This window comes from Nelumbo nucifera, chromosome 4 (assembly GCF_055504915.1).
Source record: "Nelumbo nucifera cultivar China Antique chromosome 4, China Antique-T2T, whole genome shotgun sequence".
Classification (NCBI taxonomy): Eukaryota; Viridiplantae; Streptophyta; class Magnoliopsida; order Proteales; family Nelumbonaceae; genus Nelumbo; species Nelumbo nucifera.
In genome coordinates, this window is record NC_142652.1 from 50,208,689 (window position 1) to 50,225,926 (window position 17,238).

The window sequence follows — 17,238 nt, forward strand, 5'->3', positions numbered from 1 at the left end:
CATGCTCGCTTAGATCTTTATGCACTATCTTGCCCCCCTCCATTAATTGTTTTCGATTTGAAAAAACTGTGTATACAGCCTTCCTCCCTTGGTAACCGTGCAAAAGCTCCTACGTGAGCGGAGTGTTTGCTTTTCAGATCTGCCGCACCACCGGATAAATGCAATACTATCGCGGGGCCCACAATGCACGACGAATGCCGAAAGCCCGGTTCTTGCATCGTTGCCATTCAGTAATGACGATCGTGCCGCAAATGGTCCGAGTATCCAACGCGTTGTTTCCAGTTTTCTCGCCGAAACAACAAATGGAATTTGCAAATACAAATCAAAATAAAATATTAATAAAATTGGGGAGCAACACGAGGACTTCCCACATCCAAGTACTACTCTCGCCCAAGCACACTTAACTTCAGAGTTCTGATGGGATTCGGTGCATTAGTGCTGGTATGATCGGACCCGTTTAATTCATGCTCGCTTAGATCTTTATGCACTATCTTGCTCCCCTCCATTAATTGTTTTAGACTTGAAAAAAGTGTGTATGCAGCCTTCCTCCCTTGGTAACCGTGCACAAGCTCCTACGTGAGCGGAGTGTTTGCTTTTCAGATCTGCCGCCCCTCCGGATAGATGCAATACTATCGCGGGGCCCACAATGCATGACGAATGCCGAAAGCCCGGTTCTTGCATCGTTCCCATTCAGTAATGAGGATCGTCCCGCAAGTGGTCCGAGTATCCGACACGTTGTTTCCAGTTGTCTCGCCGAAACAACAAATGGAATTTGCAAATACAAATAAAAAAAAATATTAATAAAATTGGGGTGCAACACGAGGACTTCCCAGGAGGTCACCCATCCTACAACTACTCTCGCCCAAGCACACTTAACTTCGGAGTTCTAATGCGATCCAGTGCATTAGTGCTGGAATGATCTCATACGTTTAATTCATGCTCGCTTAGATCTTTATGCACTATTTTGCGCCCCTCCATTAATTGTTTTAGACTTGAAAAAAGTGTGTATGCAGCCTTCCTCCCTTGGTAACCGTGCACATGCTCCTACGTGAGCGGAGTGTTTGTTTTTCATATCTGCCGCAACCCCGGATAGATGCAATACTATCGTGGGGCCCACAATGCACGACGAATGCCAAAAGCCCGGTTCTTGCACTATTCCCATTCAGTAATGAAGATCGTGCCACAAGTGGTCCGAGTATCTGACGCGTTGTTTGCAGTTGTCTCGCGAAAACAACAAATGGAATATGCAAATACAAATCAAAATAAAATATTAATAAAATTGGGGTGCAATACGAGGACTTCCCAGGAGGTCACCCATCGTAGTACTACTCTCGCCCAAGCACGCTTAACTCCGGAGTTCTGATGGGATCCGGTGCATTTGTGCTAGTATGATCACACCCGTTTAATTCATGCTCGCTTATATCTTTATACACTATCTTGCTCCCCTCCATTAATTGTTTTAGAATTGAAAAAACTGTGTATGCAGCCTTCCTCCCTTGGTAACCGTGCACAACCTCCTACGTGAGCAGAGTGTTTGTTTTTCAGATCTGCCGCACCCCCGGATAGATGCAATACTATCGCGGGGCCCACAATGCACGACGAATGCCAAAAGCCCGGTTTTTGCACGGTTCCCATTCAGTAATGACGATCGTGCCGCAAATGGTCCGAGTATCCGACGCGTTGTTTCCAGTTGTCTCGCCGAAACAACAAATGGAATTTGCAAATACAAATCAAAATAAAATATTAATAAAATTGGGGTGCAACACGAGGACTTCCCAGGAGGTCACCCATGCTAGTACAACTCTCGCCGAAGCACACTTAACTTCGGAGTTCTGATGGGATCCGGTGCATTAGTGCTGGTATGATCGCACCCGTTTAATTCATGCTCGCTTAGATCTTTATGCACTATCTTGCTCCCCTCCATTAATTGTTTTAGAATTGAAAAAACTGTGTATGCAGCCTTCCTCCCTTGGTAACCGTGCACAAGCTCCTACGTGAGCGGAGTGTTTGATTTTCAGATCTGCCGCACCACCGGATAAATGCAATACTATCGTGGGGCCCACAATGCACGACGAATGCCAATAGCCGAGTTCTTGCACGGTTCCCTTTAAGTAATGACGATCGTGCCACAAATGGTCCGAGTATCCGGTGCTTTGTTTGCGTTTGTCTCGCCGAAACGACAATTGGAATTTGCAAATACGATATCGAAATAAAATATTAATAAAATTGGGGTGCAACACGAGGACTTCCCAGGAGGTCACACATCCTATTACTACTCTCGCCCAAGCACGCTTAACTTCGGAGTTCTGATGGGATCCGATGCATTAGTGCTGGTATGATCGCACCCGTTTAATTAATGCTCGCTTAGATCTTTATGCACTATCTTGCTCCCCACCATTAATTGTTTTAGACTTGAAAAAAGTATGTATGCAGCCTTCCTCCCTTGGTAACCGTGCACGTGCTCCTATGTGAGCGGTGTGTTTGCTTTTCAGATCTGCCGCACCCCCGGATAGATGCAATACTATCGCGGGGCCCACAATGCACGACGAATGCCGAAAGCCCGGTTTTTGCACGGTTCCCATTCAGTAATGACGATCGTGCCGCAAATGGTCCGAGTATCCGGCATGTTGTTTGTGTTTGTCTCGCCGAAACGACAAATGGAATTTGCAAATTCGATATCAAAATAAAATATTAATAAAATTGGGGTGCAACAAGAGGACTTCCCAGGAGGTCACCCATCCTAGTACTACTCTCGCCCAAGCACAATTAACTTCGGAGATCGGATGGGATCCGGTGCATTAGTGCTGGTATGATCGCACCCGTTTAATTCATGCTCGATTAGATCTTTATGCACTATCTTGCTCCCCTCCATTAATTGTTTTAGATTTGAAAAAAGTGTGTATGCAGCCTTCCTCCCTTGGTAACCGTGCACGAGCTCCTACGTGAGCGGTGTGTTTGCTTTTCAGATCTGCCGCACCCCCGGATAGATGCAATACTATCGCGGGGCCCACAATGCAAGACGAATGCCGAAAGCCCGGTTCTTGCACCGTTCCCATTCAGTAATGACGATCGTCCCGCAAGTGGTTCGAGTTTCCGACGCGTTGTTTCCAGTTGTCTCGCCGAAACAACAAATGGAATTTGCAAATACAAATCAAAATAAAATATTAATAAAATTGGGGTGCAATACGAGGACTTCCCAGGAGGTCACCCATCCTACTACTACTCTCGCCCAAGCACAATTAACTTCGGTGTTCGGATGGGATCCGGTGCATTAGTGCTGGTATGATCGCACACGTTTAATTCATGCTCGATTAGATCTTTATGCACTATCTTGCTCCCGTCCATTAATTGTTTTAGATTTGAAAAAAGTGTGTATGCAGCCTTCATCCCTTGGTAACCGTGCACAAGCTCCTACGTGAGCGGAGTGTTTGCTTTTTAGATCTGTCGCACCTCCGGAAAGATGCAATACTATCGCGGGGCCCACAATGTATGACGAATGCCGAAAGCCCGGTTCTTGCACTATTCCCATTCAGTAATGACGATCGTGCCGCATGTGGCCCGAGTATCTGACGCGTTGTTTTCAGTTGTCTCGCCAAAACAACAAATGGAATTTGCAAATACAAATCAAAATGAAATATCAATAAAATTGGAGTGCAATACGAGGACTTCCGAGGAGGTCACCCATCCTAGTACTACTCTCGCCCAAGCACACATAACTTCGGAGTTCTGATGGGATCCGGTGCATTTGTGTTGGTATGATCGCACCCGTTTAATTATTGCTCGCTTAGATCTTTATGCACTATCTTGCTCCCCCCCATTTATTGTTTTAGATTTGAAAAAACTGTGTGAGCAGCATTCCTCCCTTGGTAACCGTGCACGAGCTCCTACTTGAGCAGAGTGTTTGCTTTTCAGATCTGCCGCACCCCCGGATAGATGCGATACTATAGCGGGGCCCACAATGCATGACGAATGCCGAAAACCCGGTTCTTGCACCGTTCCCATTCAGTAATGACGATTGTCCCGCAAGTGGTCCGAGTATCCGACGCGTTGTTTCCAATTGTCTCGCCGAAACAACAACTGAAATTTGCAAATACAAATCAAAATAAAATATTAATAAAATTGGGGTGCAACACGAGGACTTCCCAGGAGGTCAACCATCCTACTACTACTCTCGCCCAAGCACGCTTAACTTCGGAGTTCTGATGGGATCCGGTGCATTAGTGCTGGTATGATCGCACCCGTTTAATTCATGCTCGCTTAGATCTTTATGCACTATTTTGCTCCCCTCCATTAATTGTTTTAGATTTGAAAAAAGTGTGTACGCAGCCTTCCTCCCTCGGTAACCGTGCACAAGCTCCTACGTGAGTGGAGTGTTTGCCTTTCAGATCTGCCGCACCACCGGATAAATGCAATACTATCATGGGGCCCACAATGCACGACGAATGCTAAAAGCCGAGTTCTTGCACGGTTCCCATTTAGTAATGACGATCGTGCCGCAAATGGTCCGAGTATCCGACGCGTTGTTTGCGTTTGTCTCGCTGAAACGACAAACGGAATTTGCAAACACGATATCGAAATAAAATATTAATAAAATTGGGGTGCAACACGAGGACTTCCCAGGAGGTCACCCATCCTATTACTACTCTCGCCCAAGCACGCTTAACTTCGGAGTTCTGATGGGATCCGGTGCATTAGTGCTGGTATGATCGCAACAGTTTAATTCATGCTCGCTTAGATCTTTATGCACTATCTTGCTCCCCTCCATTAATTGTTTTAGACTTGAAAAAACTGTGTATGCAGCCTTCCTCCCTTGGTAACCGTGCACAAGCTCATACGTGAGCGGAGTGTTTGATTTTCAGATCTGCCGCACCACCGGATAAATGCAATACTATCGTGGGGCCCACAATGCACGACGAATGCCAATAGCCGAGTTCTTGCACGGTTCCCTTTATGTAATGACGATCGTGCCACAAATGGTCCGAGTATCCGGTGCTTTGTTTGCGTTTGTCTCGCCGAAACGACAAATGGATTTTGCAAATACGATATCGAAATAAAATATTAATAAAATTGGGGTGCAACACGAGGACTTCCCAGGAGGTCACCCATCCTAGTACTACTCTCGCCCAAGCACAATTAACTTCGCAGTTCGGATGGGATCCAGTGCATTAGTGCTGGTATGATCGCACCCGTTTAATTCATGCTCGATTAGATCTTTATGCACTATCTTGCTCCCCTCCATTAATTGTTTTAGATTTGAAAAAAGTGTGTATGCAGCCTCCCTCCCTTGGTAACCGTGCACGAGCTCTTACGTGAGCGGTGTGTATGCTTTTCAGATCTGCCGCACCCCCGGATAGATGCAATACTTTTGCGGGGCCCACAATGCAAGACGAATGCCGAAAGCCCGGTTCTTGCACCGTTCCCACTCAGTAATGACGATCGTCCCGCAAGTGGTTCGAGTATCCGACGCGTTGTTTCCAGTTGTCTCGCCAGAACAGCAAATGGAATTTGCAAATACAAATCAAAATAAAATATTAATGAAATTGGGGTGCAATACGAGGACTTCCCAGGAGGTCACACATCCTAGTACTACTCTCGCCCAAGCACAATTAACTTCTGAGTTCGGATGGGATCCGGTGCATTAGTGCTGGTATGATCGCACCCGTTTAATTCATGCTCGATTAGATCTTTATGCACTATCTTGCTCCCATCCATTAATTGTTTTAGAATTGAAAAAAGTGTGTATGCAGCCTTCCTCCCTTGGTAACCATACACAAGCTCCTACGTGAGCGGAGTGTTTGCTTTTCAGATCTGCCGCACCTCCGAAAAGATGCAATACTATCGCGGGGCCCACAATGTATGACGAATGCCGAAAGCCCGGTTCTTGCACTATTCCCATTCAGTAATGACGATCGTGCCGCATGTGGCCCGAGTATCTGACGCGTTGTTTTCAGTTGTCTCGCCAAAACAACAAATGGAATTTGCAAATACAAATCAAAATGAAATATTAATAAAATTGGAGTGCAATACGAGGACTTCCCAGGAGGTCACCCATCCTAGTACTACTCTCGCCCAAGCACACTTAACTTCGGAGTTCTGATGGGATCCGGTGCATTTGTGCTGGTACGATCGCACCCGTTTAATTAATGCTCACTTAGATCTTTATGCCCTATCTTGCTCCCCTCCATTTATTGCTTTAGATTTGAAAAAACTGTGTGAGCAGCATTCCTCCCTTCGTAACCGTGCATGAGATCCTACGTGAGCGGAGTGTTTGCTTTTCAGATCTGCCGCACCCCCGGATAGATGCAATACTATCGCGGGGCCCACAATGCATGACGAATGCCGAAAGCCCGGTTCTTGCACCGTTCCCATTCAGTAATGACGATTGTGCCGCAAGTGGTCCGAGTATCCGACGCGTTGTTTCCAATTGTCTCGCCGAAACAACAAATGAAATTTGCAAATTCAAATCAAAATAAAATATTAATAAAATTGGGGTGCAACACGAGGACTTCCCAGGAGGTCAACCATCCTAGTACTACTCTCGCCCAAGCACGGTCAACTTCGGTGTTCTGATGGGATCCGGTGCATTAGTGCTGGTATGATCGCACCCGTTTAATTCATGCTCGCTTAGATCTTTATGCACTATCTTGCTCCCCTGCATTAATTGTTTTAGATTTGAAAAAAGTGTGTATGCAGCCTTCCTCCCTCGGTAACCGTGCACAAGCTCCTACGTGAGCGGAGTGTTTGCCTTTCAGATCTGCCGCACCCCCGGATAGATGCAATACTATCGTGGGGCCCACAATGCACGACGAATGACAAAAGCCCGGTTTTTGCACGGTTCCCATTCAGTAATGACGATCGTGCCGCAAATGGTCCGAGTATCCGGCGCGTTGTTTGCAGATTCTATATCGAAATAAAATATTAATAAAATTGGGGTGCAACACGAGGACTTCCAAAGAGGTCACCCATCCGAGTACTACTCTCGCCCAAACACACTTAACTTCGGAGTTATGATGGGATCTGGTACATTAGTGCTGGTATGATCGCACCCGTTTAATTCATGGTCACTTAGATCTTTATGCATTATCTTGCTCCCCTCCATTAATTGTTTAAGACTTGAAAAAAGTGTGTATGTAGACTTCCTCCCTTGGTAACCGTGCACAAGCTCCTACGTGAGCGGAGTGTTTGCTTTTCAGATCTGCCGCACCTCTGGATAGATGCAATACTATCGCGGGGCCCACAATGCATGACGAATGCCGATAGCCCGATTCTTGCATCGTTCCCATTCAGTAATGATGATCGTCCCGCAAGTGGTCCGAGTATCCGACGCGTTGTTTCCAGTTGTCTCGCCGAAACAACAAATGGAATTTGCAAATACAAATCAAAATAAAATATTAATAAAATTGGGGTGCAACACGAGGACTTCCTAGGAGGTCACCCATCCTACTACTACTCTCGCCCAAGCACAGTTAACTTCGGAGTTCTGATTGGATCCGGTGCATTAGTGCTGGTATGATCGCACCCGTTTAATTCATGCTCGCTTAGATCTTTATGCACTATCTTGCTCCCCTCCATTAATTGTTTTAGACTTGAAAAAACTGTGTATGCAGCCTTCCTCCCATGGTAATCGTGCACAAGCTCCTACGTGAGCAGAGTGTTTGCTTTTCAGATCTGCCGCATCCCCGGATAGATGCAATACTATCGCGGGGCACACAATGCACGACGAATGCCAAAAGCCCGGTTTTTGCACGGTTCATATTCAGTAATGACGATCGTGTCGCAAATGGTCCGAGTATCCGGCGCGTTGTTTGCGTTTGTCTCGCCGAAACGACAAATGGAATTTGCAAATACGATATCGAAATAAAATATTAGTAAAATTGGGGTGCAACACGAGGACTTCCCAGGAGGTCACCCATCCTAGTACTATTCTCGCCCAAGCACAATTAACTTCGGAGTTCTGATGGGATCCGGTGCATTAGTGCTGGTATGATCGCACCCGTTTAATTCATGCTCGCTTAGATCTTTATGCACTATCTTGCTCCCCTCCATTAATTGTTTTAGATTTGAAAAAAGTGTGTATGCAGCCTTCCTCCCTTGGTAACCGTGCACGAGTTCCTACGTGAGCGGTGTGTTTGCTTTTCCGATATGCCGCACCTCCGGATAGATGCAATACTATCGCGGGGCCCACAATGCATGACGAATGCCGAAAGCCCGGTTCTTGCCTCGTTGCCATTCAGTAATGACGATCGTGCCGCAAATGGTCCGAGTATCCGACTCGTTGTTTCCAGTTGTCTCGCCGAAACAACAAATGGAATTCTCAAATACAAATCAAAATAAAATATTAATAAAATTGGGGTGCAACACGAGGACTTCCCAGGAGGTCACCCATGCTAGTACAACTCTCGCCCAAGCACACTTAACATCGGAGTTCTGATGGGATCCGGTGCATTAGTGCTGGTATGATCGCACCCGTTTAATTCATGCTCGCTTAGATCTTTATGCACTATCTTGCTCCCCTCCATTAATTGTTTAAGACTTGAAAAAAGTGTGTATGTAGACTTCCTCCCTTGGTAACCGTGCACAAGCTCCTACGTGAGCGGAGTGTTTGCTTTTCAGATCTGCCGCACCTCTGGATAGATGCAATACTATCGCGGGGCCCACAATGCATGACGAATGCCGATAGCCCGATTCTTGCATCGTTCCCATTCAGTAATGATGATCGTCCCGCAAGTGGTCCGAGTATCCGACGCGTTGTTTCCAGTTGTCTCGCCGAAACAACAAATGGAATTTGCAAATACAAATCAAAATAAAATATTAATAAAATTGGGGTGCAACACGAGGACTTCCTAGGAGGTCACCCATCCTACTACTACTCTCGCCCAAGCACAGTTAACTTCGGAGTTCTGATTGGATCCGGTGCATTAGTGCTGGTATGATCGCACCCGTTTAATTCATGCTCGCTTAGATCTTTATGCACTATCTTGCTCCCCTCCATTAATTGTTTTAGACTTGAAAAAACTGTGTATGCAGCCTTCCTCCCATGGTAATCGTGCACAAGCTCCTACGTGAGCAGAGTGTTTGCTTTTCAGATCTGCCGCACCCTCGGATATATGCAATACTATCATGGGGCCCACAATGCACGACGAATGCCAAAAGCCCGGTTTTTGCACGGTTCCCATTCAGTAAAGACGATCGTGCCGCAAATCGTCCGAGTATCCGGCGCTTTGTTTGCGTTTGTCTCGCCGAAACGACAAATGGAATTTGCAAATAGGATATCGAAATAAAATATTAATAAAATTGGGGTGCAACACGAGGACTTCCCAGGAGGTCAACCATCCAAGTACTACTCTCGCCCAAGCACGCTTAACTTCGGAGTTCTGATGGGATCCGGTGCATTAGTGCGGGTATGATCGCACCCGTTTAATTCATGCTCGCTTAGATCTTTATGCACTATCTTGCTCCCCTTCATTAATTGTTTTAGATTTGAAAAAGCTGTGTATGCTGCCTTCCTCCCTTGGTAATCGTGCACAAGCTCCTACGTGAGCGGAGTGTTTGCTTTTCAGATCTGCCGCACCACCGGATAAATGCAATACTATCGCGGGGCCCACAATGCACGACGAATGCCGAAAGCCCGGTTCTTGCATCGTTGCCATTCAGTTATGACGATCGTGCCGCAAATGGTCCGAGTATCCGACGCGTTGTTTCCAGTTGTGTCGCCGAAACAACAAATGGAATTTGCAAATACAAATCAAAATAAAATATTAATAAAATTGGGGTGCAACACGAGGACTTCCCATGAGGTCACCCGTCCTAGTACTACTCTCGCCCAAGCACGCTTAACTTCGGAGTTCTGATGGGATCCAGTGCATTAGTGCTGGTATGATCGCACCCGTTTAATTCATGCTCGCTTAGATCTTTATGCACTATTTTGCTCCCCTCCATTAATTGTTTTAGACTTGAAAAAACTGTGTTGCAGCCTTCCCACCTTGGTAACCGTGCACAAGCTCCTACGTGAGCGGAGTGTTTGCTTTTCAGATCTGCCGCACCCCCGGATAGATGCAATACTATCGCGGGGCCCACAATGCACGACGAATGGAAAAAGCCCGGTTTTTGCACGGTTCCCATTCCGTAATGACGATCGTGCCGCAAATGGTCCGAGTATCCGGCACGTTGTTTGTGTTTGTCTCGCCGAAACGACAAATGGAATTTGCAAATTCGATATCGAAATAAAATATTAATAAAATTGGGGTGCAACAAGAGGACTTCCCAGGAGGTCACCCATCCTGGTACTACTCTCGCCCAAGCACACTTAACTCCAGAGTTCTGATGGGATCCGGTGCATTTGTGCTAGTATGATCACACCCGTTTAATTCATGCTCGCTTATATCTTTATACACTATCTTGCTCCCCTCCATTAATTGTTTTAGAATTGAAAAAACTGTGTATGCAGCCTTCCTCCCTTGGTAACCGTGCACAACCTCCTACGTGAGCAGAGTGTTTGTTTTTCAGATCTGCCGCACCCCCGGATAGATGCAATACTATCGCGGGGCCCACAATGCACGACGAATGCCAAAAGCCCGGTTTTTGCACGGTTCCCATTCAGTAATGACGATCGTGCCGCAAATGGTCCGAGTATCCGACGCGTTGTTTCCAGTTGTCTCGCCGAAACAACAAATGGAATTTGCAAATACAAATCAAAATAAAATATTAATAAAATTGGGGTGCAACACGAGGACTTCCCAGGAGGTCACCCATGCTAGTACAACTCTCGCCGAAGCACACTTAACTTCGGAGTTCTGATGGGATCCGGTGCATTAGTGCTGGTATGATCGCACCCGTTTAATTCATGCTCGCTTAGATCTTTATGCACTATCTTGCTCCCCTCCATTAATTGTTTTAGAATTGAAAAAACTGTGTATGCAGCCTTCCTCCCTTGGTAACCGTGCACAAGCTCCTACGTGAGCGGAGTGTTTGATTTTCAGATCTGCCGCACCACCGGATAAATGCAATACTATCGTGGGGCCCACAATGCACGACGAATGCCAATAGCCGAGTTCTTGCACGGTTCCCTTTAAGTAATGACGATCGTGCCACAAATGGTCCGAGTATCCGGTGCTTTGTTTGCGTTTGTCTCGCCGAAACGACAATTGGAATTTGCAAATACGATATCGAAATAAAATATTAATAAAATTGGGGTGCAACACGAGGACTTCCCAGGAGGTCACACATCCTATTACTACTCTCGCCCAAGCACGCTTAACTTCGGAGTTCTGATGGGATCCGATGCATTAGTGCTGGTATGATCGCACCCGTTTAATTAATGCTCGCTTAGATCTTTATGCACTATCTTGCTCCCCACCATTAATTGTTTTAGACTTGAAAAAAGTATGTATGCAGCCTTCCTCCCTTGGTAACCGTGCACGTGCTCCTATGTGAGCGGTGTGTTTGCTTTTCAGATCTGCCGCACCCCCGGATAGATGCAATACTATCGCGGGGCCCACAATGCACGACGAATGCCGAAAGCCCGGTTTTTGCACGGTTCCCATTCAGTAATGACGATCGTGCCGCAAATGGTCCGAGTATCCGGCATGTTGTTTGTGTTTGTCTCGCCGAAACGACAAATGGAATTTGCAAATTCGATATCAAAATAAAATATTAATAAAATTGGGGTGCAACAAGAGGACTTCCCAGGAGGTCACCCATCCTAGTACTACTCTCGCCCAAGCACAATTCACTTCGGAGATCGGATGGGATCCGGTGCATTAGTGCTGGTATGATCGCACCCGTTTAATTCATGCTCGATTAGATCTTTATGCACTATCTTGCTCCCCTCCATTAATTGTTTTAGATTTGAAAAAAGTGTGTATGCAGCCTTCCTCCCTTGGTAACCGTGCACGAGCTCCTACGTGAGCGGTGTGTTTGCTTTTCAGATCTGCCGCACCCCCGGATAGATGCAATACTATCGCGGGGCCCACAATGCAAGACGAATGCCGAAAGCCCGGTTCTTGCACCGTTCCCATTCAGTAATGACGATCGTCCCGCAAGTGGTTCGAGTATCCGACGCGTTGTTTCCAGTTGTCTCGCCGAAACAACAAATGGAATTTGCAAATACAAATCAAAATAAAATATTAATAAAATTGGGGTGCAATACGAGGACTTCCCAGGAGGTCACCCATCCTACTACTACTCTCGCCCAAGCACAATTAACTTCGGTGTTCGGATGGGATCCGGTGCATTAGTGCTGGTATGATCGCACACGTTTAATTCAGGCTCGATTAGATCTTTATGCACTATCTTGCTCCCGTCCATTAATTGTTTTAGATTTGAAAAAAGTGTGTATGCAGCCTTCATCCCTTGGTAACCGTGCACAAGCTCCTACGTGAGCGGAGTGTTTGCTTTTTAGATCTGTCGCACCTCCGGAAAGATGCAATACTATCGCGGGGCCCACAATGTATGACGAATGCCGAAAGCCCGGTTCTCGCACTATTCCCATTCAGTAATGACGATCGTGCCGCATGTGGCCCGAGTATCTGACGCGTTGTTTTCAGTTGTCTCGCCAAAACAACAAATGGAATTTGCAAATACAAATCAAAATGAAATATTAATAAAATTGGAGTGCAATACGAGGACTTCCCAGGAGGTCACCCATCCTAGTACTACTCTCGCCCAAGCACACTTAACTTCGGAGTTCTGATGGGATCCGGTGCATTTGTGTTGGTATGATCGCACCCGTTTAATTAATGCTCGCTTAGATCTTTATGCACTATCTTGCTCCCCCCCATTTATTGTTTTAGATTTGAAAAAACTGTGTGAGCAGCATTCCTCCCTTGGTAACCGTGCACGAGCTCCTACTTGAGCAGAGTGTTTGCTTTTCAGATCTGCCGCACCCCCGGATAGATGCGATACTATAGCGGGGCCCACAATGCATGACGAATGCCGAAAACCCGGTTCTTGCACCGTTCCCATTCAGTAATGACGATTGTCCCGCAAGTGGTCCGAGTATCCGACGCGTTGTTTCCAATTGTCTCGCCGAAACAACAACTGAAATTTGCAAATACAAATCAAAATAAAATATTAATAAAATTGGGGTGCAACACGAGGACTTCCCAGGAGGTCAACCATCCTACTACTACTCTCGCCCAAGCACGCTTAACTTCGGAGTTCTGATGGGATCCGGTGCATTAGTGCTGGTATGATCGCACCCGTTTAATTCATGCTCGCTTAGATCTTTATGCACTATTTTGCTCCCCTCCATTAATTGTTTTAGATTTGAAAAAAGTGTGTACGCAGCCTTCCTCCCTCGGTAACCGTGCACAAGCTCCTACGTGAGTGGAGTGTTTGCCTTTCAGATCTGCCGCACCACCGGATAAATGCAATACTATCATGGGGCCCACAATGCACGACGAATGCTAAAAGCCGAGTTCTTGCACGGTTCCCATTTAGTAATGACGATCGTGCCGCAAATGGTCCGAGTATCCGACGCGTTGTTTGCGTTTGTCTCGCTGAAACGACAAACGGAATTTGCAAACACGATATCGAAATAAAATATTAATAAAATTGGGGTGCAACACGAGGACTTCCCAGGAGGTCACCCATCCTATTACTACTCTCGCCCAAGCACGCTTAACTTCGGAGTTCTGATGGGATCCGGTGCATTAGTGCTGGTATGATCGCAACAGTTTAATTCATGCTCGCTTAGATCTTTATGCACTATCTTGCTCCCCTCCATTAATTGTTTTAGACTTGAAAAAACTGTGTATGCAGCCTTCCTCCCTTGGTAACCGTGCACAAGCTCATACGTGAGCGGAGTGTTTGATTTTCAGATCTGCCGCACCACCGGATAAATGCAATACTATCGTGGGGCCCACAATGCACGACGAATGCCAATAGCCGAGTTCTTGCACGGTTCCCTTTAAGTAATGACGATCGTGCCACAAATGGTCCGAGTATCCGGTGCTTTGTTTGCGTTTGTCTCGCCGAAACGACAAATGGATTTTGCAAATACGATATCGAAATAAAATATTAATAAAATTGGGGTGCAACACGAGGACTTCCCAGGAGGTCACCCATCCTAGTACTACTCTCGCCCAAGCACAATTAACTTCGCAGTTCGGATGGGATCCAGTGCATTAGTGCTGGTATGATCGCACCCGTTTAATTCATGCTCGATTAGATCTTTATGCACTATCTTGCTCCCCTCCATTAATTGTTTTAGATTTGAAAAAAGTGTGTATGCAGCCTCCCTCCCTTGGTAACCGTGCACGAGCTCTTACGTGAGCGGTGTGTATGCTTTTCAGATCTGCCGCACCCCCGGATAGATGCAATACTTTTGCGGGGCCCACAATGCAAGACGAATGCCGAAAGCCCGGTTCTTGCACCGTTCCCACTCAGTAATGACGATCGTCCCGCAAGTGGTTCGAGTATCCGACGCGTTGTTTCCAGTTGTCTCGCCAGAACAGCAAATGGAATTTGCAAATACAAATCAAAATAAAATATTAATGAAATTGGGGTGCAATACGAGGACTTCCCAGGAGGTCACACATCCTAGTACTACTCTCGCCCAAGCACAATTAACTTCTGAGTTCGGATGGGATCCGGTGCATTAGTGCTGGTATGATCGCACCCGTTTAATTCATGCTCGATTAGATCTTTATGCACTATCTTGCTCCCATCCATTAATTGTTTTAGAATTGAAAAAAGTGTGTATGCAGCCTTCCTCCCTTGGTAACCATACACAAGCTCCTACGTGAGCGGAGTGTTTGCTTTTCAGATCTGCCGCACCTCCGAAAAGATGCAATACTATCGCGGGGCCCACAATGTATGACGAATGCCGAAAGCCCGGTTCTTGCACTATTCCCATTCAGTAATGACGATCGTGCCGCATGTGGCCCGAGTATCTGACGCGTTGTTTTCAGTTGTCTCGCCAAAACAACAAATGGAATTTGCAAATACAAATCAAAATGAAATATTAATAAAATTGGAGTGCAATACGAGGACTTCCCAGGAGGTCACCCATCCTAGTACTACTCTCGCCCAAGCACACTTAACTTCGGAGTTCTGATGGGATCCGGTGCATTTGTGCTGGTACGATCGCACCCGTTTAATTAATGCTCACTTAGATCTTTATGCCCTATCTTGCTCCCCTCCATTTATTGCTTTAGATTTGAAAAAACTGTGTGAGCAGCATTCCTCCCTACGTAACCGTGCATGAGATCCTACGTGAGCGGAGTGTTTGCTTTTCAGATCTACCGCACCCCCGGATAGATGCAATACTATCGCGGGGCCCACAATGCATGACGAATGCCGAAAGCCCGGTTCTTGCACCGTTCCCATTCAGTAATGACGATTGTGCCGCAAGTGGTCCGAGTATCCGACGCGTTGTTTCCAATTGTCTCGCCGAAACAACAAATGAAATTTGCAAATTCAAATCAAAATAAAATATTAATAAAATTGGGGTGCAACACGAGGACTTCCCAGGAGGTCAACCATCCTAGTACTACTCTCGCCCAAGCACGGTCAACTTCGGTGTTCTGATGGGATCCGGTGCATTAGTGCTGGTATGATCGCACCCGTTTAATTCATGCTCGCTTAGATCTTTATGCACTATCTTGCTCCCCTGCATTAATTGTTTTAGATTTGAAAAAAGTGTGTATGCAGCCTTCCTCCCTCGGTAACCGTGCACAAGCTCCTACGTGAGCGGAGTGTTTGCCTTTCAGATCTGCCGCACCCCCGGATAGATGCAATACTATCGTGGGGCCCACAATGCACGACGAATGACAAAAGCCCGGTTTTTGCACGGTTCCCATTCAGTAATGACGATCGTGCCGCAAATGGTCCGAGTATCCGGCGCGTTGTTTGCAGATTCTATATCGAAATAAAATATTAATAAAATTGGGGTGCAACACGAGGACTTCCAAAGAGGTCACCCATCCGAGTACTACTCTCGCCCAAACACACTTAACTTCGGAGTTATGATGGGATCTGGTACATTAGTGCTGGTATGATCGCACCCGTTTAATTCATGGTCACTTAGATCTTTATGCATTATCTTGCTCCCCTCCATTAATTGTTTAAGACTTGAAAAAAGTGTGTATGTAGACTTCCTCCCTTGGTAACCGTGCACAAGCTCCTACGTGAGCGGAGTGTTTGCTTTTCAGATCTGCCGCACCTCTGGATAGATGCAATACTATCGCGGGGCCCACAATGCATGACGAATGCCGATAGCCCGATTCTTGCATCGTTCCCATTCAGTAATGATGATCGTCCCGCAAGTGGTCCGAGTATCCGACGCGTTGTTTCCAGTTGTCTCGCCGAAACAACAAATGGAATTTGCAAATACAAATCAAAATAAAATATTAATAAAATTGGGGTGCAACACGAGGACTTCCTAGGAGGTCACCCATCCTACTACTACTCTCGCCCAAGCACAGTTAACTTCGGAGTTCTGATTGGATCCGGTGCATTAGTGCTGGTATGATCGCACCCGTTTAATTCATGCTCGCTTAGATCTTTATGCACTATCTTGCTCCCCTCCATTAATTGTTTTAGACTTGAAAAAACTGTGTATGCAGCCTTCCTCCCATGGTAATCGTGCACAAGCTCCTACGTGAGCAGAGTGTTTGCTTTTCAGATCTGCCGCATCCCCGGATAGATGCAATACTATCGCGGGGCACACAATGCACGACGAATGCCAAAAGCCCGGTTTTTGCACGGTTCATATTCAGTAATGACGATCGTGTCGCAAATGGTCCGAGTATCCGGCGCGTTGTTTGCGTTTGTCTCGCCGAAACGACAAATGGAATTTGCAAATACGATATCGAAATAAAATATTAGTAAAATTGGGGTGCAACACGAGGACTTCCCAGGAGGTCACCCATCCTAGTACTATTCTCGCCCAAGCACAATTAACTTCGGAGTTCTGATGGGATCCGGTGCATTAGTGCTGGTATGATCGCACCCGTTTAATTCATGCTCGCTTAGATCTTTATGCACTATCTTGCTCCCCTCCATTAATTGTTTTAGATTTGAAAAAAGTGTGTATGCAGCCTTCCTCCCTTGGTAACCGTGCACGAGTTCCTACGTGAGCGGTGTGTTTGCTTTTCCGATATGCCGCACCTCCGGATAGATGCAATACTATCGCGGGGCCCACAATGCATGACGAATGCCGAAAGCCCGGTTCTTGCCTCGTTGCCATTCAGTAATGACGATCGTGCCGCAAATGGTCCGAGTATCCGACTCGTT

General features: G+C 46.4%; 27 non-coding genes and 9 pseudogenes across 27 annotated transcripts; all 36 read right to left on the bottom strand.

The window, feature by feature from the left end:
• Positions 1-346: 346 nt before the first annotated feature.
• LOC148792517 (5S ribosomal RNA) lies at positions 347-455 on the bottom strand (annotated as a pseudogene).
• Positions 456-808: 353 nt separating this feature from the next.
• LOC148792518 (5S ribosomal RNA) lies at positions 809-927 on the bottom strand (annotated as a pseudogene).
• A 354-nt stretch (positions 928-1,281) lies between these two features.
• On the bottom strand, positions 1,282-1,400 carry LOC148792519 (5S ribosomal RNA). The gene has a single exon (XR_016074938.1). It is a non-coding gene; the product is annotated as a 5S ribosomal RNA (ribosomal RNA).
• A 354-nt stretch (positions 1,401-1,754) lies between these two features.
• Positions 1,755-1,873, bottom strand: LOC148792520 (5S ribosomal RNA). The gene has a single exon (XR_016070306.1). It is a non-coding gene; the product is annotated as a 5S ribosomal RNA (ribosomal RNA).
• A 355-nt stretch (positions 1,874-2,228) lies between these two features.
• Positions 2,229-2,347, bottom strand: LOC148792521 (5S ribosomal RNA). The gene has a single exon (XR_016070632.1). It is a non-coding gene; the product is annotated as a 5S ribosomal RNA (ribosomal RNA).
• A 355-nt stretch (positions 2,348-2,702) lies between these two features.
• LOC148792522 (5S ribosomal RNA) lies at positions 2,703-2,821 on the bottom strand. Its single transcript, XR_016075271.1, has one exon. It is a non-coding gene; the product is annotated as a 5S ribosomal RNA (ribosomal RNA).
• Positions 2,822-3,175: 354 nt separating this feature from the next.
• On the bottom strand, positions 3,176-3,294 carry LOC148792523 (5S ribosomal RNA). Its single transcript, XR_016070167.1, has one exon. It is a non-coding gene; the product is annotated as a 5S ribosomal RNA (ribosomal RNA).
• A 354-nt stretch (positions 3,295-3,648) lies between these two features.
• On the bottom strand, positions 3,649-3,767 carry LOC148792524 (5S ribosomal RNA). The gene has a single exon (XR_016069989.1). It is a non-coding gene; the product is annotated as a 5S ribosomal RNA (ribosomal RNA).
• Positions 3,768-4,121: 354 nt separating this feature from the next.
• On the bottom strand, positions 4,122-4,240 carry LOC148792525 (5S ribosomal RNA). Its single transcript, XR_016072755.1, has one exon. It is a non-coding gene; the product is annotated as a 5S ribosomal RNA (ribosomal RNA).
• A 355-nt stretch (positions 4,241-4,595) lies between these two features.
• On the bottom strand, positions 4,596-4,714 carry LOC148792526 (5S ribosomal RNA). The gene has a single exon (XR_016069182.1). It is a non-coding gene; the product is annotated as a 5S ribosomal RNA (ribosomal RNA).
• A 355-nt stretch (positions 4,715-5,069) lies between these two features.
• On the bottom strand, positions 5,070-5,188 carry LOC148792527 (5S ribosomal RNA). Its single transcript, XR_016070178.1, has one exon. It is a non-coding gene; the product is annotated as a 5S ribosomal RNA (ribosomal RNA).
• A 354-nt stretch (positions 5,189-5,542) lies between these two features.
• LOC148792528 (5S ribosomal RNA) lies at positions 5,543-5,661 on the bottom strand. The gene has a single exon (XR_016070143.1). It is a non-coding gene; the product is annotated as a 5S ribosomal RNA (ribosomal RNA).
• Positions 5,662-6,015: 354 nt separating this feature from the next.
• LOC148792529 (5S ribosomal RNA) lies at positions 6,016-6,134 on the bottom strand. Its single transcript, XR_016071668.1, has one exon. It is a non-coding gene; the product is annotated as a 5S ribosomal RNA (ribosomal RNA).
• Positions 6,135-6,488: 354 nt separating this feature from the next.
• LOC148792530 (5S ribosomal RNA) lies at positions 6,489-6,607 on the bottom strand (annotated as a pseudogene).
• A 322-nt stretch (positions 6,608-6,929) lies between these two features.
• LOC148792531 (5S ribosomal RNA) lies at positions 6,930-7,048 on the bottom strand (annotated as a pseudogene).
• A 354-nt stretch (positions 7,049-7,402) lies between these two features.
• LOC148792532 (5S ribosomal RNA) lies at positions 7,403-7,521 on the bottom strand (annotated as a pseudogene).
• A 355-nt stretch (positions 7,522-7,876) lies between these two features.
• Positions 7,877-7,995, bottom strand: LOC148792533 (5S ribosomal RNA). The gene has a single exon (XR_016073022.1). It is a non-coding gene; the product is annotated as a 5S ribosomal RNA (ribosomal RNA).
• Positions 7,996-8,349: 354 nt separating this feature from the next.
• Positions 8,350-8,468, bottom strand: LOC148792534 (5S ribosomal RNA). Its single transcript, XR_016068791.1, has one exon. It is a non-coding gene; the product is annotated as a 5S ribosomal RNA (ribosomal RNA).
• Positions 8,469-8,822: 354 nt separating this feature from the next.
• LOC148792535 (5S ribosomal RNA) lies at positions 8,823-8,941 on the bottom strand (annotated as a pseudogene).
• A 355-nt stretch (positions 8,942-9,296) lies between these two features.
• On the bottom strand, positions 9,297-9,415 carry LOC148792536 (5S ribosomal RNA). Its single transcript, XR_016072515.1, has one exon. It is a non-coding gene; the product is annotated as a 5S ribosomal RNA (ribosomal RNA).
• A 354-nt stretch (positions 9,416-9,769) lies between these two features.
• On the bottom strand, positions 9,770-9,888 carry LOC148792537 (5S ribosomal RNA). Its single transcript, XR_016073194.1, has one exon. It is a non-coding gene; the product is annotated as a 5S ribosomal RNA (ribosomal RNA).
• A 354-nt stretch (positions 9,889-10,242) lies between these two features.
• On the bottom strand, positions 10,243-10,361 carry LOC148792538 (5S ribosomal RNA). The gene has a single exon (XR_016070444.1). It is a non-coding gene; the product is annotated as a 5S ribosomal RNA (ribosomal RNA).
• Positions 10,362-10,715: 354 nt separating this feature from the next.
• LOC148792539 (5S ribosomal RNA) lies at positions 10,716-10,834 on the bottom strand. Its single transcript, XR_016070307.1, has one exon. It is a non-coding gene; the product is annotated as a 5S ribosomal RNA (ribosomal RNA).
• A 355-nt stretch (positions 10,835-11,189) lies between these two features.
• On the bottom strand, positions 11,190-11,308 carry LOC148792540 (5S ribosomal RNA). The gene has a single exon (XR_016070633.1). It is a non-coding gene; the product is annotated as a 5S ribosomal RNA (ribosomal RNA).
• A 355-nt stretch (positions 11,309-11,663) lies between these two features.
• LOC148792541 (5S ribosomal RNA) lies at positions 11,664-11,782 on the bottom strand. Its single transcript, XR_016069171.1, has one exon. It is a non-coding gene; the product is annotated as a 5S ribosomal RNA (ribosomal RNA).
• A 354-nt stretch (positions 11,783-12,136) lies between these two features.
• On the bottom strand, positions 12,137-12,255 carry LOC148792542 (5S ribosomal RNA). The gene has a single exon (XR_016070168.1). It is a non-coding gene; the product is annotated as a 5S ribosomal RNA (ribosomal RNA).
• Positions 12,256-12,609: 354 nt separating this feature from the next.
• Positions 12,610-12,728, bottom strand: LOC148792543 (5S ribosomal RNA). The gene has a single exon (XR_016071781.1). It is a non-coding gene; the product is annotated as a 5S ribosomal RNA (ribosomal RNA).
• Positions 12,729-13,082: 354 nt separating this feature from the next.
• On the bottom strand, positions 13,083-13,201 carry LOC148792544 (5S ribosomal RNA). The gene has a single exon (XR_016072756.1). It is a non-coding gene; the product is annotated as a 5S ribosomal RNA (ribosomal RNA).
• Positions 13,202-13,556: 355 nt separating this feature from the next.
• On the bottom strand, positions 13,557-13,675 carry LOC148792545 (5S ribosomal RNA). Its single transcript, XR_016069183.1, has one exon. It is a non-coding gene; the product is annotated as a 5S ribosomal RNA (ribosomal RNA).
• Positions 13,676-14,030: 355 nt separating this feature from the next.
• LOC148792546 (5S ribosomal RNA) lies at positions 14,031-14,149 on the bottom strand. Its single transcript, XR_016070179.1, has one exon. It is a non-coding gene; the product is annotated as a 5S ribosomal RNA (ribosomal RNA).
• A 354-nt stretch (positions 14,150-14,503) lies between these two features.
• On the bottom strand, positions 14,504-14,622 carry LOC148792547 (5S ribosomal RNA). The gene has a single exon (XR_016070144.1). It is a non-coding gene; the product is annotated as a 5S ribosomal RNA (ribosomal RNA).
• A 354-nt stretch (positions 14,623-14,976) lies between these two features.
• On the bottom strand, positions 14,977-15,095 carry LOC148792548 (5S ribosomal RNA). Its single transcript, XR_016071669.1, has one exon. It is a non-coding gene; the product is annotated as a 5S ribosomal RNA (ribosomal RNA).
• A 354-nt stretch (positions 15,096-15,449) lies between these two features.
• On the bottom strand, positions 15,450-15,568 carry LOC148792549 (5S ribosomal RNA; annotated as a pseudogene).
• Positions 15,569-15,890: 322 nt separating this feature from the next.
• LOC148792550 (5S ribosomal RNA) lies at positions 15,891-16,009 on the bottom strand (annotated as a pseudogene).
• Positions 16,010-16,363: 354 nt separating this feature from the next.
• LOC148792551 (5S ribosomal RNA) lies at positions 16,364-16,482 on the bottom strand (annotated as a pseudogene).
• Positions 16,483-16,837: 355 nt separating this feature from the next.
• On the bottom strand, positions 16,838-16,956 carry LOC148792552 (5S ribosomal RNA). The gene has a single exon (XR_016073023.1). It is a non-coding gene; the product is annotated as a 5S ribosomal RNA (ribosomal RNA).
• Positions 16,957-17,238: the final 282 nt, after the last annotated feature.